This window comes from Cervus canadensis, chromosome 9 (genome assembly GCF_019320065.1).
Source record: "Cervus canadensis isolate Bull #8, Minnesota chromosome 9, ASM1932006v1, whole genome shotgun sequence".
Classification (NCBI taxonomy): domain Eukaryota; kingdom Metazoa; phylum Chordata; class Mammalia; order Artiodactyla; family Cervidae; genus Cervus; species Cervus canadensis.
The window spans coordinates 18,531,481-18,548,092 of record NC_057394.1 but is presented as its reverse complement, the minus strand read 5'-3'; the positions used below and the strand labels follow the sequence as shown (position 1 = coordinate 18,548,092).

General features: G+C 44.9%; 1 pseudogene; it reads right to left on the bottom strand.

Moving 5' to 3' along the window:
• LOC122447242 overlaps positions 1 to 15,441 on the bottom strand; it is a 77,135-nt pseudogene extending 61,694 nt beyond the window's left edge.
• Positions 15,442 to 16,612: the final 1,171 nt, after the last annotated feature.

The following is a 16,612-nucleotide window of genomic DNA, read 5'->3' as shown; positions in this document are numbered from 1 at the left end:
CAGATCCTCAATTTAATGTCTGGCTTTAAAAATCCTCTGGACACTAGCCTGGGTGGGAGGAGTGTTTGGGGAGAATGGATACATGTATATGTGTGGTTGGATCCTTTCGCTGTGTACCTGAAGCAGTCACAAGATTGTTAATTAGCTATGTGTGTGTGCGTGTGTGCATGCTAAGTCACTTCAGTCGTGTCCGACTCTTTGCGACCCCATGGACTCTAGCCCATCAGGCTCCTCAGTCCATGGGATTTTTCCAAGCAAGAATACTGGAGTGGGCTGCCATCCCCTCATCTAGGGGATCTTCCGGACCCAGGGATGGAACCCTCATCTCTTTATGTCTTCTGCACTGGCAGGGAGGTTCTTTACCACTAGCACCACCTGGGAAGTGCAGCTATATACACGCCAACACAGAGTAAAAAGTTTGAAAAAAAAAAAAAAACCTTTAATGAGGAGAGTCAAACATTACAAAGAAAAATAAAGTTAATTATATCTTTGGGGAAAAAATCCATTGGCCAGGATGATAGAGAAAATTTGGCTGAATTAAAAAAAAAAAAAACAAACTTCTTCTTAGATGTTTAGTAAAAACCAACAGGTTAACGCAATTTGAAGTACCATTAATAGGATAAAGATGTCTGAACTGGGAGGGTGATACCCTCAACCCTGCTTAACCCATAGTCAAATTGCACAGGGCTAGTATTGGGCATTGTATTTTAAAAGACATGTAGATAAACCACATTCATTGATTCGAGAGGAGAATAACTAGGAGGATGAGCGGTCTTGGAATAAGTTCATCTGCATTGGGTGCTATAGCCACGCCTGTCTTACAGGTGAGGTAACGAAAGCTTGGAGAAATTACATAACTTGCTCACTTTCATGTGAAGGTGGCAGTCATGGCAAGATTCATTCCAGACCGTGTGACTTGCAAACCCAAACACTCAATTGAAGGACTCGCCAAGGCTGGTTCTCAGCAAGAGGGATGCGTTCCAACTGTCCTGACTTGCCTTTCTTGTCCCCCTGCTTCCACTGACTTTGTGCTTAATCTTTCCTTCCCTAGTCTGTGTCTGTGCTCACACCATGTGGGGCAAATATCTTCCTTCCTCATCCCCATCTCTCTCCTTAAACTCCAGCTCCAAGGCCACCTCCCATGCAAAGTCTTCTTAATCTTCTAACCAGATGGCACCTTTGTCTCCTTGATGCCCACAGAGCTCTGTACTTTTCTTCTTGTGACTTTGTTTTTCTGGCTTTGATTATGGTTACTTGTGTACTGATTGTCCACCACTAGGTTATAGGCCCTGTGAGGACATGGGTTGAACAATTTCTATCTCTTGCCTAGAAGATAAAAATCCATTAAGTCCATGCTCTAGAAGGTGTATGTTGAATTTGGGAGGTTCTTGTTGAGATGAATGAATGGGAGCAAGGAAGGGACCACAGGGCCTGATCTACCACCCTTGGTACTATCATAGAGGCTGTGTGGATGGTAACCAGACACATGTTTCTCCTCCTTGTCCAACAGCACAGCATGATAGAAGTTTCAAAGCATCCTAGTAAACTCATCAGAAGAGAAAAAAACTCATCTAATACAGTGTTTCTTGCTCTTAGAGAATCATACTGGCTCCTACTGGGAGCTTCTTGCTTTACTCAGAGCTCTAAAACCATCTGTTTGTCTATTCTAAGGATTTATCTGGGGCTTGCTAGCAAACTTACCTATGGCCATTTCTGAAATGTACCCTTTTGAAATTTGGGGCATTTCCTTGACCCCTGCCCTTCTCCCTGGTCATTGCCTTCATTCTAAGATCACATCTGGTCCTTTCATCCACGTGTTAACATTATGAAAAGTCTCAGGCGCCATTCACAGTGTTTCCTTTAGGCCATAGGGAACAGTTTATATTTGAAAGGGGTAGCTGAGAAATCAGAATGTGATTTTTTAAAATTAATTAATTTTTTATTGAAGGATAATTGCTTTCCAGAATTTTGCTGTTTTCTGTCAAACCTCAACACGAATCAGGATGTGATTTTTAAAAAATGGCGTTGATTATTTGGACAGAGTCACTCTCTGAGAACTTTCTATCCTCTGAGTGGTTGTGGGCTGCGTCCTTCTCTTGGTAATTAGTGACTCTGAGATATGGATGTGGTTTTTGGTCTTACAAATCATCCAGCCATGTGTGACCACTGTCAGCAGAAAAAAGAGCTTCCCAGCTCCCCATCTGCTGAATTCTTAAGAGGGGCTGGACTGTGGGGCCCTTTCTGTGAGGGTTACTTTCTGCATGTTACAAGCAACTGGGTAAAAAGTGCAGGGTAAACATAAATGCTGTTCGCTGCAAGCAGACCAAATTACAAGCCGTCACCTCTTCAAGATAGCCTGCTACCACTCGGGTTATCTGTGTTATAAAACATGTCTAAAGACAACTTCTCTGGAAATAGTGGTTCTTTCACGGGTCTTACTTTAACTCAAATGGTTGAGATAAGGAGAGGAAATCATTTTCCAACAATAAGTTATTTCCTTCCTGAATTTTTTTCTTGTCAGGATTTTCTCTTCATTACCCTGTTCTCTGACTATACACACCCCACAACTCAACTGTGCTTCCTTAGCTTATTAAAATATTTGTAATTATCTTTGATTATTAACTTAATTGGCAGGTCTTCTCTTCCTACTTACAAATCTTGATTCTTCCCTTAATTGGCTTGTGGTTCTTAAACATTTCAACCTGTCTTATATCTCATACTTTGTTTTTTTTTCCTGTGTGTAAAAGTTATGCTCTACATTAAATCAGTCTATGGGAACAAATGCTAAATCTTTACATTTCTGCCCCCATTCAAATGGAATCCAGACAGAAGCTCTAGACTTTTCCAGGGACCCCTGCCCTAAATATCTCCAAGCTCGTTGGCATTGCTTGTAATGATCTCAACTCCTACTTGCTCTTGTCTCAGGGGAGAACTCAGCTACTACTGAGTAGGGTGCAAGTCCCACCACCAACCACCACTGCTCCACCTCAGACTCCGTCAGCCTTTCCTCTAAATAAATACAAAGTAGAGGAAAAACTATGCTTTCCACGCAACATGGCTTCTAGAAAAGACCCCAGGCATACGTCTCTCAATGACATCACTGCGCACAAGCTCCTCCCACCTAGAAATCCAGTGCCCGCATTGCTCCTCAAGGTCATGTTCCACCACTGCTGGCCTCTGCGTCCACCTGGCCTCTTCTCCTTCCCTCCCTATGTCAACTGCAGACACACCTGTCCCAGGGCCCCAAGACGGTGACACTTTATGGGCAGGTGTTTCCCACAGAGAAACCACAGCCGGGATGGCCAAGGCAGGACAGGTTTTAGTGTTGGTGCCACATTGGACCAAGACCTGGCCCTCCTCTCCAATGATTTAAAAAGAAGGCTGATGTTGAGCCCCCACCACTGTTCGGGCTCCTCGCCCACTCTCCCCACCCTTTTATGGGCTTGATGACCACGTGGGAAGGGAAGTGCTGTCCTTTCTACATTCTGGCCTCATCTTAGTGGTTCAGGGGAGATGATAGCAGGGTGGGTGGTGTGTGTGTGGTGGGAAGGGTGGGAGAGGGTCTGGAGATGATGTCAGGGTCCTAGTGCCTCTCAGAAAACTTGACCCTGTCGACTAAAAACAACAGTATACAACCTAAAAGCTGAGAATTATATTTTATTTGGTGGGCAAAACTGAGGACTTGGGAATTCCCTGATGGTCCAGTAGTTAGGACTTGGTGCTTTCATTTCCAAGGGTGCCAGTGTTTGGTCCCCAGTCAGGGAACTAAGATCCAGCAGGCCATGCAGTGAGGCTAAAACCTAAGCACTTAAGCCCAGTATACAACTTCTCAGATAACTCTGAGAGAGTGCTCCGAAGAGAAAGGGAGGAGCCAGCAGATACAGGAGTTTTTGCAACAAAGACAAGTTGTTGGAACATCAAAAGATTACTGCTAATTAAAGAAAACCAGACATCTCAAGTTAAGGAATTTAGTGCTTTTCTGTGTATGGGGAAGATACAGGAGTTTGGACTCCCTGAAGTCATTCCCTTGACACGCACCTCAGCTATCTGGGGCCAGTGTCCTGGGTTTTCTTTTCCTGAGTGTCCTCAGGATGTGTCATTGTGGGGGGTCTGCAGAAGCTGATGTTTATTCAGTCTACAGACACTAGTGGAGTCCCTCCATGGACTCTTCATTGTTTAGTACTATTCATTGTTTAGCACTGGAGAAACAACAGAAAACACAGCAAACAAAGTCCTTGCCCTCATGCAGCTTAGGTTTTAGTGGGAACAGGAGGAAATGAGGGGGTTCAATTGACTGAATGTCTCCCCCATATTCATATGTTAAAATTCTAACCTCATATGTGATGGTGGTAGGAGATGGGGCCTTTGGGAGGTGATTAGTTTCTTTATAAGGGCTTCCCTGGTGGCTCAGACGATAAAGCATCTGCCTGCAATGCAGGAACTTGATCCCTGGGTTGGGAAGATCCCCTGGAGAAGAAAATGGCAACCCGCTCCAGTATTCTTGCCTGAAAAATCCCATGGATGGGAGGAGCCTGGTAGGCTACAGTCTATGAGGTCGCAAAGAGTCAGACTTCACTTTCTTTCACTTTTAGTTTCTTTATAGAAGGATACCAGAGAGCTCTCTCCCTCTCTTTTTCTATCACATGGGGACACAGTGGGGGTTTGGCCCTCTGCCACCCAGAAAAGGGTCCTCACCAGAATGCGACCATGCTGGCACCCTGATCTCAGACTTCCAGCTGTTAGAACTGTGAGAAATATGTTCCTGTTTTTAAAAAGCCCCCAGTCTGTGGTATTTTATCATAGCATCCCAAACTGATGGGGACTTGGGGAACAGCTCTCAGATCCCATGTATGTTATAACTATCCTTTCTGGATGAATGTTCGTCAGCCTCATCTCTCTAAACTTTTTTAGTAACATTCTATTATGGCATTTCTGCTGCTTTCCTTCTTTCTTTTCTTTTCTTTTTTTTCATTTATTTTTATTAGTTGGAGGCTAATTACTTTACAATATTGTAGTGGGTTTTGTCATACATTGACATGAATCAGCCATGGAGTTACATGTATTCCCCATCCCGATCTCCCCTCCCACCTCCCTCTCTACCTGATCCCTCTGGGTCTTCCCAGTGCACCAGGCCCAAGCACTTGTCTCATACATCCAACCTGGGCTGGTGATCTGTTTCACCATAGATAATATACATGTTTTGATGCTGTTCTCTCGAAACATCCCACCCTCGCCTTCTCCCACAGAGTCCAAAAGTCTGTTCTGTACATCTGTGTCTCTTTTTCTGTTTTGCATATAGGGTTATCCTCCTTCTTTCTTTTCTTAAAAAAATATTTATTTTCAGCTGCACTGGGTCTAGTTGCTGTGAGTGGCGGCTACTCTCTAGTTGTGGGGAATGGGCTGTTCATTGCTGTGGTTTTTCTTGTTTTGGAGCATGGCTCTAGGCTCGAGGGCTTCAGTATTTGCAGCAAGGGGGATCAGTAGCTGTAGGGCAGGCTTAGTTGCCGTGGGGCATGTGGGATCTTCCCAGACCAGGGATTGAACCAGTGTCCCCCGCATTGGCAGGCGGCCATCAGGGAAGTCCTCTCTTGCTTTCAGTACCTTCTTTCATTGAATTTTGAAGAATAGAGTTTAACCAACAAGGAACCAAGGTTGAGGCATTGATGGCTTACATGATCATTTTCTCAGTATGTTTCAAAACTATAAGAATATTTGGTCCTGCTTGCCAATTAGTTTTTGCTAAAGGTCATTCCTTTTAAAGCCTGCAGAGGTTCATGGGACTGTTCAGTGAAGAAAATATGCCTGATACACTGTACCAAGGATTATTTTCTATAGCCTGTAGTGGAAAAATAGATTTTAAAAATTCTCTTCCTGAAGCCTACTGGCCAGGGGCCCTAGGATTCAATCCAACCAAAACACCCACATTTTATTCAGTGGTTCAGTGTGGTTTTGTTAGCCTTTTCCCTCAGAGAATGTTCAACATCTCCTTAAAGGTCCAAGCAGACTGTTTGTTGTTATGTCTTTGTGAAGTTTTTGATTGAGTTAAAACACCAATATAAACTGAATTTAAACTATAAAATGGGAATTTTATTTATAAAAAATAAAGCAAATCCTAAACTCCTGGGGACAGAACCAATGGCTCATATTTCTCTATTGCACAGCACTTACCTCGTTCAGTGCCTGGTACAAATAAGAGCTCTGTAAGTTCATTTGTTGGATGAATGAACTTATTTATTCATGAATAAATTGTTTACTCATGAATGAACTTATTTATTCACCCATTACTTTTCTTCCTTTCCTTGCATTTTATCTCTATTTTCTTTATTCTTTGGACTCAGTAATACTTTTCATATTATTTTCAATAAGAGATCTGAATAAATGCATATTGACTTGACTTGAAAAGAAAGATGGAAACAGAAAATCTTTTAGCAAATTGGACCCCGAATCTCCCAGTGAGTTGCCAATTAATCCAGTGAAATGTTCTGTGTGTTTTTGGATGAGGGAATTCTACCCTGGACAGGTCACACTCCCTCACTAACCTCGGGTCTGGTTGAAGGAAGATTCCTCTAATCCAACATCCCGAAATTTTAATTTAATTATAAGACAACGTGTTATGCAGGTTAAGTTGGACTTCAAGATGACTTAGCAGAAAGTCTGTGCTTTGATAACCAGATGCCATCTAGAGCAATAACAATGCCTGCACCAGGCCTATGAGAGACAGAGCCAACTAAGCTGGGACGACTTATTTAATGTGATGTCAGGAGCGATATCATTCTGTGTCATTTGGGGGTGAACTTTATTTATTTATTTTGGGGGTGAACTTTAATTTCACACTTTTAAAATATAAAACAACATTTGCTATTTGCACATCAAGTAGGCAGTCTAGCAGTCTTTACTCTCTTTCCTTATTTCTGGAAATGCAACTTCTTTTTAGGTTCTGTCAACGCTTCTTTCTGATCTTTTACATCTGTCTGTTTGTTGTCCCCACACAGATCCCAACTTTTTCCAACCTCTGCTCTTCTACCCTGTCCCACTTTGCTCTAAGGAACTTCAAGAAGCAAAGGCAAAACATCAGCTCAAGAACATTTGACTATTCATCCATCCATCCATCCAACTGTCCATCCATTCATCCACCTATCCACCCATCCATCCACCCATCCTCTCCCATCCATCCATCCACCCATCCACTCACCCCTTCCAATCCATTTATCTATCCATCCATCCATCCATCCATCCACCTGCCCATTCCCATTCATCCATCTATCCATCCATCCATCCACTCATCCCCTGCCATCCATCCATCCACCAGTCCACTCACTCATTCCCATCCATCTATCCATCCATCCATCTGTCCATCCATCCATCCACCCACCCATCCATCAATCCACTCAACAATTGTCTATTAACCATCTTCTATGTGTAAGGCATTTTGCTTGTTTTGTGAGGACAGATCAAAGGAAATCAAGTTATTGTTTCTATTCAAGAGAGATTTAAACTTGAAGGGAAGACTGAAGCAGAAGGGGGAACAGGAGAAAGATGGAGATGATACACATAAATATAAGACACATGGAGACCCTACTAGGTCATAAATACATCCCAAACCAAACTCATCATGTTCTCCCACAAACCACTTCCTTTTCCAGCCTTTCTTACGTGGTCATCATCCCACAGCTGCTCCTCTGTCTTCAGGTAGCCTTTCACTGTACCCATTTCCTGTCCACCTCTATCATTGTCAGTTATGCTTTTGCCCACTATTGGAGGAGGACTGTACCTTAAACCTGGCATCTGATGGCAGATCTGGTTCCTAGTCACCTCCTCATCTCTGAAGATGACTCCAGTTTCCAGAGGGAAGGACACTTCTCAAGGCCTTAGTTTATGCTAAAAGCCACTCTTTAAAAAAAAAAAAAACAACACTTTGTTTTGTATTGGAGTATAGCCAATTAACAAATGTGATAGTTGCAGGTGAACAGTGAAGGGACTCAGTCATACACATATCCATTCTTCCCCAAACTCCCCTCCGATTCAGGCTGCCACAAAACACCGAGCAGAGTTCTGTGTGCTATACAGTAGGTCCTTGTCGATTATCCATTTTTCAAAATATTTATTTTTATTTATTTATTTGGCTGCATTGCATCTTCATTGTGGCTTGTGGGATCTCATGAATAGTTGTGGCATGTAGACTCTAAGTTATGGCATGTGGGTCCAGTTCCCTGATCAGGGATGGAACCCAAGCCCCCTGTGTTGCGAGGGTGGAGTCTTAGCCATTGGACCCCCAGGGAAGTCCCTCAGTTATCCATTTTAAATATAGTGTGTGCATGTCCATCCCAAACTCCCTAATTGGGCTGATATTCATGACTATACAGTTACAAATTTGTGTGTGTGATAAGAACTTTTAAGATCTACTCTCTTGGCAACTTTCAAGTATACAGTATAGTGTGGTTAACTATACTCCCCGTGCTGTACATTACATGCCCAGGACTCATTTATCTTACTAACAGCAAGTTTGGGCCTTTTGACCATCTTCCTCAATTTCAGCCATCCCCAGCCTTCTGCCTCTGGGAACCACCAGTCTGTTTTCTGTATCTATGAGTTTGGTTTTGGTAGGTTTTAATTTAATTTTATTTTTAGTTTTTATTATTATTTTCAGATTTTATTTATGGTGGCGCTGGGTCTTCTTTGCTACTGGAGGGCCTTCTCCAGTTGCCACCAGCGGCGGCTGCTCTCTAGTTACAGTGCTGGGGCTTCTCATTGCAGTGGTTTCTCTTGTTGCAGAGAATGGGCTCGAGGCGCTTGGATTTCCGGAGTTGTGGCGCAAGGGCTTAGTTACTCCCTGGCCTGTGGAATCTTCCCAGATCAGAGATGGAACCATGTCTCCTGTATTGGCAGGTGGACTCTTTACCACTGAGGCACCAGGGAAGCGCTGTTTGTTTCTGATAAAATGTTTTAATCTGTGAATGAGAAGGTCGGCACCATGACCACAGAGTGGAGCCTGACCGCATCGACCATGGTGCTTAGCACCCAGGGCTCCTGGGGCGCTGAGATTCCTGAAGGCACTCCCGAGACCTTTGTGTATGTTAAACAGCACCCTAGAGATCCTCAGCACATTTGTTCACTTATTCATCCAACAGTCATTGGAGAGCTTTCCGTGTGCGTGTGTGTGTGTGTGTGTGTGTGTGTGTGTGCGCGCGCAGCTCTGTGTTCACACCGTGGGCAGTGTGGTGGGGATTGGAGTGTGATGAGAGGCAGGACAGGAAAGAGCTGGAGACCAACCTCTCTCCCGGTGTGCAGGGAAGGCAGAAAAGGAACCTAAACATCCCAAGAACAATCGCAAACGCGCCTGCACAGACAGAGGAGGCTCTCCTGCAGACTCTGCACGTGGGGCCTCGCACCAGCAGAGGGCAGCACCTGGGAGCTTCCTAGTGATGCCGACCCTCATGCTAACACTGTCCCCAGGGGACCCACAGGCACGTACAAATATGGAAAGTGCTGGTCCCAACTACAGACAAACTCATGGGAGAAGTGTGACTAGTCAGGAAGGCTTCTTGGAGGAGGCCTGCAGCAAGGAAAGCTGCTGCCATTCAGGAAGAAATGAGATCTTCTGCCTCCATCAGTGATTCTCACTTGACTGCAGGGTGGAATCACCTGTGGGGTTTTAAAAAGTGTTGACTCCTGCCTCCCCTTCCCCGAGACACGGATTTAACTGCGATGAGGCTTCAGCACTGGGATTTCACAGAGCTTCCCTGGTGATTTTACAAACCACTGCCTTTGCCATGTTTAAGATATAAAGGACTGTTCCTGGACGAAGAAACAGAGTAAACAGATCAGGTGATTCAGCAGGACCCAAAGTGTGTGTTTCTGTGTGTGGAGAGTGGGGTGAATGAGGAAGGTGAGGCGGAGGCCCTCCACCCCTCTTGTCCTCTGTGTGACTTTCCTGGTTGCTCATTCCATGGCCTGGCCACTCTCCTCACCTGGACGCCTGGATTCTCCTGCCCCCCTGGTGGTGATTTTCAGTATGGCACAGCTGTCTCTGGAGGTTTCATTCAAGCTCCACCTTCAGTTCAGTTCACTTCAGTCGCTCAGTCGAGTCCAACTCTTTGGGACCCAATGAATCGCAGCACGCCAGCCCTCCCTGTCTATCACAAACTCCTGGAGTTTACTCAAACTCATGCCCATCGAGTCGGTGATGCCATCCAGCCATCTCATCCTCTGTCGTCCCCTTCTCCTCCTGCCCCCAATCCCTCCCAGCATCAGGGTCTTTTCCAGTGAGTCTACTCTTCGCATGAGGTGGCCAAAGTATTGGAGTTTCAGCTTCAGCATCAGTCCTTCCAATGAATACCCGGGACTGATCTCCTTTAGGATGGACTGGTTGGATCTCCTTGCAGTCCAAGGGACTCTCAAGAGTCTTCTCCAACATCACAGTTCAAAAGTATCAATTTTTTGGCACTCAGCTTTCTTCACAGTCCAACTCTCACATCCATACATGACCACTGGAAAAACCATAGCCTTGACTAGACAGACCTTTGTTGGCAAAGTAATGTCTCTGCTTTTTAATATGCTGTCTATGTTGGTCATAACTTTCCTTCCAAGGAGTAAGCTTTCTTTTAATTTCATGGCTGCAGTCACCATCTGCAGTGATTTTTGGAGCCCCCAAAATAAAGTCAGTCACTGTTTCCACTGTTTCCCCATCTATTTACCTTGAAGTGATGGGACCAGATGCCATGATCTTAGTTTTCTGAATGTTGAGCTTTAAGCCAACTTTTTCACTCTCCTCTTTCACTTTCATCAAGAGGCTTTTTAGTTCCTCTTGACTTTTTGCCATAAGGGTGGTGTCATCTGCATATCTGAGGTGATTGATATTTCTCCCGGCAATCTTGATTCCAGCTTGTGCTTCCTCCAGCCCAGCGTTTCTCATGATGTACTCTGCATATAAGTTAAATAAGCACGGTGACAATATACAGCCTTGACGTACTCCTTTTCTATTTGGAACCATTCTGTTGTTCCATGTCCAGTTCTAACTGTTGCTTCCTGACCTGCATACAGGTTTCTCAAGAGGCAGGTCAGGTGGTCTGGTATTCCCATCTCTTTCAGAATTTTCCACAGTTTGCTGTGAGCCACACAGTCAAAGGCTTTGGCATAGCCAGTAAAGCAGAAATAGATGTTTTTCTGGAACTCTCTTGCTTTTTCAATGATCCAGTGGATATTGGCAATTTGATCTCTGGTTCCTCTGCCTTTTCTAAAACCAGCTTGAACATCTGGAAGTTCTTGGTTCACATATTGCTGAAGCCTGGCTTGGAAAATTTTGAGCATTACTTTACTAGCGTGTGAGATGAGTGCAATTGTGCAGTAGTTTGAGCATTCTTTGGGATTGCCTTTCTTGGGGATTGGAATGAAAACTTACCTTTTCCAGTCCTCTGGCCACTGCTGAGTTTTCCATATTTGCTGGCATATTGAGTGCACCACTTTCACAGCATCATCTTTCAGGATTTGAAATAGCTCAACTGGAATTCCATCACCTCCACTAGCTTTGTTTGTAGTGATGCTTTCTAAGCCCCACTTGACTTCACATTCCAGGATGTCTGGCTCTAGGTGAGTGATCACACCATTGTGATTATCTGTGTTGTGAAGGTCTTTTTTGTACAGTTCTTCTGTGTATTCTTGCCACCTCTTCTTAATATCTTCTGCTTCTGTTAGGTCCATACCATTTCTGTCCTTTATTGAGCCCATTTTTGCATGAAATGTTCCCTTGGTATCTCTAGTTTTCTTGAAGAGATCTCTAGTCTTTCCCATTCTGTTGTTTTCCTTTATTTCTTTGCATTGATCACTGAGGAAGGCTTTCTTATCTCTCCTGGCTATTCTTTGGAACTCTGCATTCAAATGGGAATATCTTTCCTTTTCTCCTTTGCTTTTGGCTTCTCTTCATTTCACAGCTATTTGTAAGGCCTGCTCAGACAACCATTTTGCCTTTTTGCATTTCTTTTCCATGGGGATGGTCTTGATCCCTGTCTCCTGTACAATGTCATGAACCTCCGTCCATAGTTCATCAGGCTCTCTATCAGATCTAGTCCTTGAAATCTATTTATCACTTTCACTGTATATTCATAAGGGATTTGATTTAGGTCATACCTGAATGATCTAGTGGTTATCCCTACTTTCTTCAGTTTAAGTCTGAATCTGGCAATATCAGTCTGAATTTGGCAATAAGGAGTTCATGATCTGAGCCACAGTCAACTCCCGGTCTTGTTTTTGCTGACTGTATAGAGCTTCTCCATCTTTGGCTGCCAAGAATATAATCAATCTGATTTTGGTGTTGACCATCTGATGATGTCCATGTGTAGAGTCTCCTCTTATATTGTTGGAAGTGGGTGTTTGCTATGACCAGTGTGTTCTCTTGGCAAAACTCTATTAGCGTTTGTCCTTCTTTATTCCGTACTCCAAGGCCAAATTTGCCTGTTACTCCAGGTGTTTCTTGACTTGCTACTTTTGCATTTCAGTCCCCTATAATGAAAAGGACATCTTTTTTGGTGTTAGTTCTAAAAGGTACTGTAGGTCTTCACAGAACCGTTCAACTTCAGCTTCTTCAGCATTACTGGTTGGGGCATAGGCTTGGATTACCGTGATATTAAATGGTTTGCCTTGGAAACAAACAGAGATCATTCTGTAGTTTTTGAGATTGCATCCAAGTACTGCATTTCAGACTCTTTTGTTGACTATGATGGCTACTTCATTTCTTCTAAGGGATTCCTGCCCACAGTAGTAGATATAATGGTCATCTGAGTTAAATTCACCCATTCCAGTCCATTTTAGTTCACTGATTCCTAGAATGTTGACATTCACTCTTGCCATCTCCTGTTTGACCACTTCCAATTTTCCTTGATTCATGGACCTAACATTCCAGGTTCCTATGCAATATTGCTCTTTGCAGCATCGTACCTTGCTTCTATGACCAGTCCCATCCACAACTGGGTATTGTTTTTGCTTTGGCTCCATCCCTTCATTCTTTCTGGAGTTATTTCTCCATTATATCCAATAAAATATTGGGCACCTACCCACCTGGGGAGTTCCTCTTTTAGTATCCTATCATTTTGCCTTCTCATACTGTTCGTGGGGTTCTCAAGGCAAGAATACTGAAGTGGTTTGCCATTCCCTTCTCCACTGGACCACATTCTGTCAGACCTCTCCACCATGACCCGACCATCTTGGGTGGCCCCACACAGCATGGCTTAGCTTCATTGAGTTAGACAAGACTGTGGTCCCATGATCAGATTGGCTAGTTTTCTGTGATTATGGTTTTAGTGTGTCTGCCCTCTGATGCCCTCTCGCAACACCTACCATCTTACTTGGGTTTCTCTTACCTTGGATGTGGGTTATCTCTTCACAGCTGCTCCAGCAAAGCGCAGCCTCTGCTCCTTACCTTGGATGAGGGGTATCTTCTCAGGGCCGCCCCTCCTGACCTTGAACGTGGAGTAGTTCCTCTCAGCCCTTCTGCGCCAGTGCAGCAGCTGCTCCTTGGAGGTGGGGTAGCTCCTCTCGGGCGGGGCCCCTGACCTCCAGGGTGGGGTAGTTCCTCTCGGCCTCCGCCCCTTACCTCAGACTTGGGGAAGCTCCTCTCAGCTGCTGCCCCTGTGCTGTCGCAGCCTGGTGCTCTCAGTCACTACCCCTGATCTTGGGCGAGGGGTAGCTCCTCACCTCCAAGCATCTGTGCCATACGTCGCAGCCAGATGGTCGCAGCCTCAGTTAATCACAAACCTATGAACAGGAATCCCAAGGTGTGGCTTGCTGGGAGGGAAATCCTGGGAGCTATACATGACGAGCAGCTTAGCAGTAATTTCAGGAGTCGCTGCTGCACAGGGAAGCTCAGGGAGCTCTAGGTCACTGGCCAAGCATGGGTCTGGCACATGCCTGTGACTTCCCATGCCTGGGGTTTGAGGAAATTGGTCTTATCAGCCAGTGACAAGTGCCTGTGATATCAAGCATCAAGAAGTGCAGAGGTGGAAAGTGACAAGCTTCATAGAAAACAGCAGCTGCCCTTTATTCTGTTCTGTATAATAAAGATATATATTTACTTAATTACCATGTCTAACTGTAACACATGCCTAGAGGGTATGTGTTAGGACACACATTTCACAGACAAGGAAACAAGTCTACAGAGCTTAAGGACCTTGCTCAAGGTTATACAACTCCTAACTGACAGACGCAGCCTCTGAGCCCTGGTGGGACCACATGGTCTGTCCCAGCTCCTCCTGTGTCCTGGCAGGACCGGGCGGTCTTCCTGTCCAACACCTGCTCAGCGGCTTTAGCCTGACTCCTGGGTGGGCCTGTGTGGTTCCTCAAGGCGCCTGTAGCCCCTTTGCTCCTGACTTGGGTCCTCCCTTCTGCAGGGCAGCCCCCGAGAGCCCCACGGTCAGCAGGAGGACACCCTTGCCCCGTTCTGGTAGCTTCTCCCTGCAGCCAACTTCTGGGGTGGGGTCAGGCCAGGTTGTGAGGAGAATCAGAAGAGAAGCAGGAAGGTGTGAGCTCGTGGTCAGCACCTTCCTCTGACCTGGGACCTCCCTCTCTTCTCCCTGATGCTTCCCGCCACTCAAATCAGCTCCTCTCCAAGCACCACCGCGCCCCCCCCGCCAACAGTATGAGTGCTCCTGTAGCTCTGCTGTGGATCAGAGTCTCCAGGGGAGGGGTTAGAGTGTAGATTCCTAGGCTCCAGTCCTGAAGATTCTGATCCAGGGGGTCACTCAAGTGGGACCTGGAAATTTGAATTTTTACCAAACAACCCACCACATTCTGATGCAGGGAGTACTCTGAATACATTTTGAAAAGCATTTAACAGAACTGCCACTCACATCTGTGACCCCAGGTCAAGGGTATAAAAAAAGCCCATGTTTAAATATTTAAAAGTTGTAAATCAAGCTAACACACTGTCAAGTACAGCTTCGTAACCACCTGGCAGGCTGGGATTCCTGGACCCTGGAGTTTGGAGCCAGAAGGCAGGACAGCAGAGGGAGGGGCCGCCCCAGCCCCCAGCCCTCCTCCTGCTCTCCCCACCTCTGGCTCTGACCCTCTTTGTGCCCTGAGGAATCTGCTGCTCAAGCAAGAACACCCCCAGCCTTCAAGTTCAAACTCAGACCACCCTCTTCCCACCCATAAACAGCTGCATCTTGACCACCTGTCCGGCTGGGAGAGGGTCCCCAGGAGGAGACCTGCATTGGCGCTGGGAGCAGGGATGCTAGGGTCCAGGTGCTCAGAGCACGGCCTGGAGGGGGAGAGGCTCCAGGTGGCCACACCCCCTGGTCCTCTCTGGCTGCCTGCAACTGGGGGAGGGTGCAACCACAGAATGACCCGAGCAGGGCCTCTAAACCAGCGCTTCTCTAACTGCAGCATGAGCAGAACTCTCCTGGGATCTGGAGATTCTGAGTCAGTAGGTCTCAGGTAGAGACAAGATTCCATGTTCCTAACAGCCTCCCAGGCAAGCCAATAGTGCTGCCACAGGCCACACTTAGAACAGCAGAGTCCTAGGGAAGGTGGGCGGAGTTTTCCTGTAAAGGACCAGGAAGTCCATTTCCAGGCTATGCTGGCCTCATGGTCTCTGCTGGCCTCAAAGCCCTCAGCTCTGCTGGCAAAACACAAATGTGGCCACAGATAAACGTCAATGAATGAGCATGGCTGTGCTCCAATGAAATCTTATTTTTAGACACTGAATTTTGAATTTCATTTAATTATCCTATGACAAAAAAGTATTCTTCTTCTGTGCATTCTTCCAACTATTTAAAAATGTAAAAATTGGGGATTCCCTGGTGGTCTAGTGGTTAGGACTTGGCACTTTCACTGCAGGGGTCTGGGTTCAATCCCTGGCTGCAGAATATCTTGCAAGCTGGGTGGTGTGGTCAAAAAGATTAAAAATAAATACAAATATAAAAAATGTTCTTAGCTGGCATGCCATACTAAAACAGTGGGCCAGTCGTGGCCCCAAATTTCTAAAATATAAGGATGTTTTAACATAGCCACAATACCAACATCACACATAAACACAATTAGTAGTAACACTTTATATTATCAAGTACCTTTTCAGTGTTAAAATTTCTAATTTTCATAGAAGATAATTCACCACAGTCTTAATATATAATCACTGTATCCCGATCTGTCCTTTTATCCCTCCCCTGTCCACAGAGTACTCAGTGGCTTGCACCCCCATAAACGTCATATTACATTTCACCAATAGATGGCACTATAATCTTTACCTTTGCTAACTCCCTTTGACAGTTATAGAAAATATCGTTTGTATGCAATTTGCAATTATAGGTGAATATATGAACACAAAAATTGAAAATAAGCTGTTTACTCTGTGTAACATGTATAAAACTTCTCTACATTCCAATTTAAAAGAAAAATTTTTGATGTCAAATTTCCATTTGTTAAAAAAGGAACATGGGAAGCCCCTGTCTCTGTATTGAGGATTACTTTTCATAGCTCAACATATTTAGTGTTAAATAATGGAGGCCATTATGTTTTTTATATTCTTCTGCTTAAGAACAAAGCAAATAGGATCTATTTGTATAATTGATCTACGTGTTAAATACCCATTACAAATGTACTGTCTGAATTGTATTGTGTTCCTACC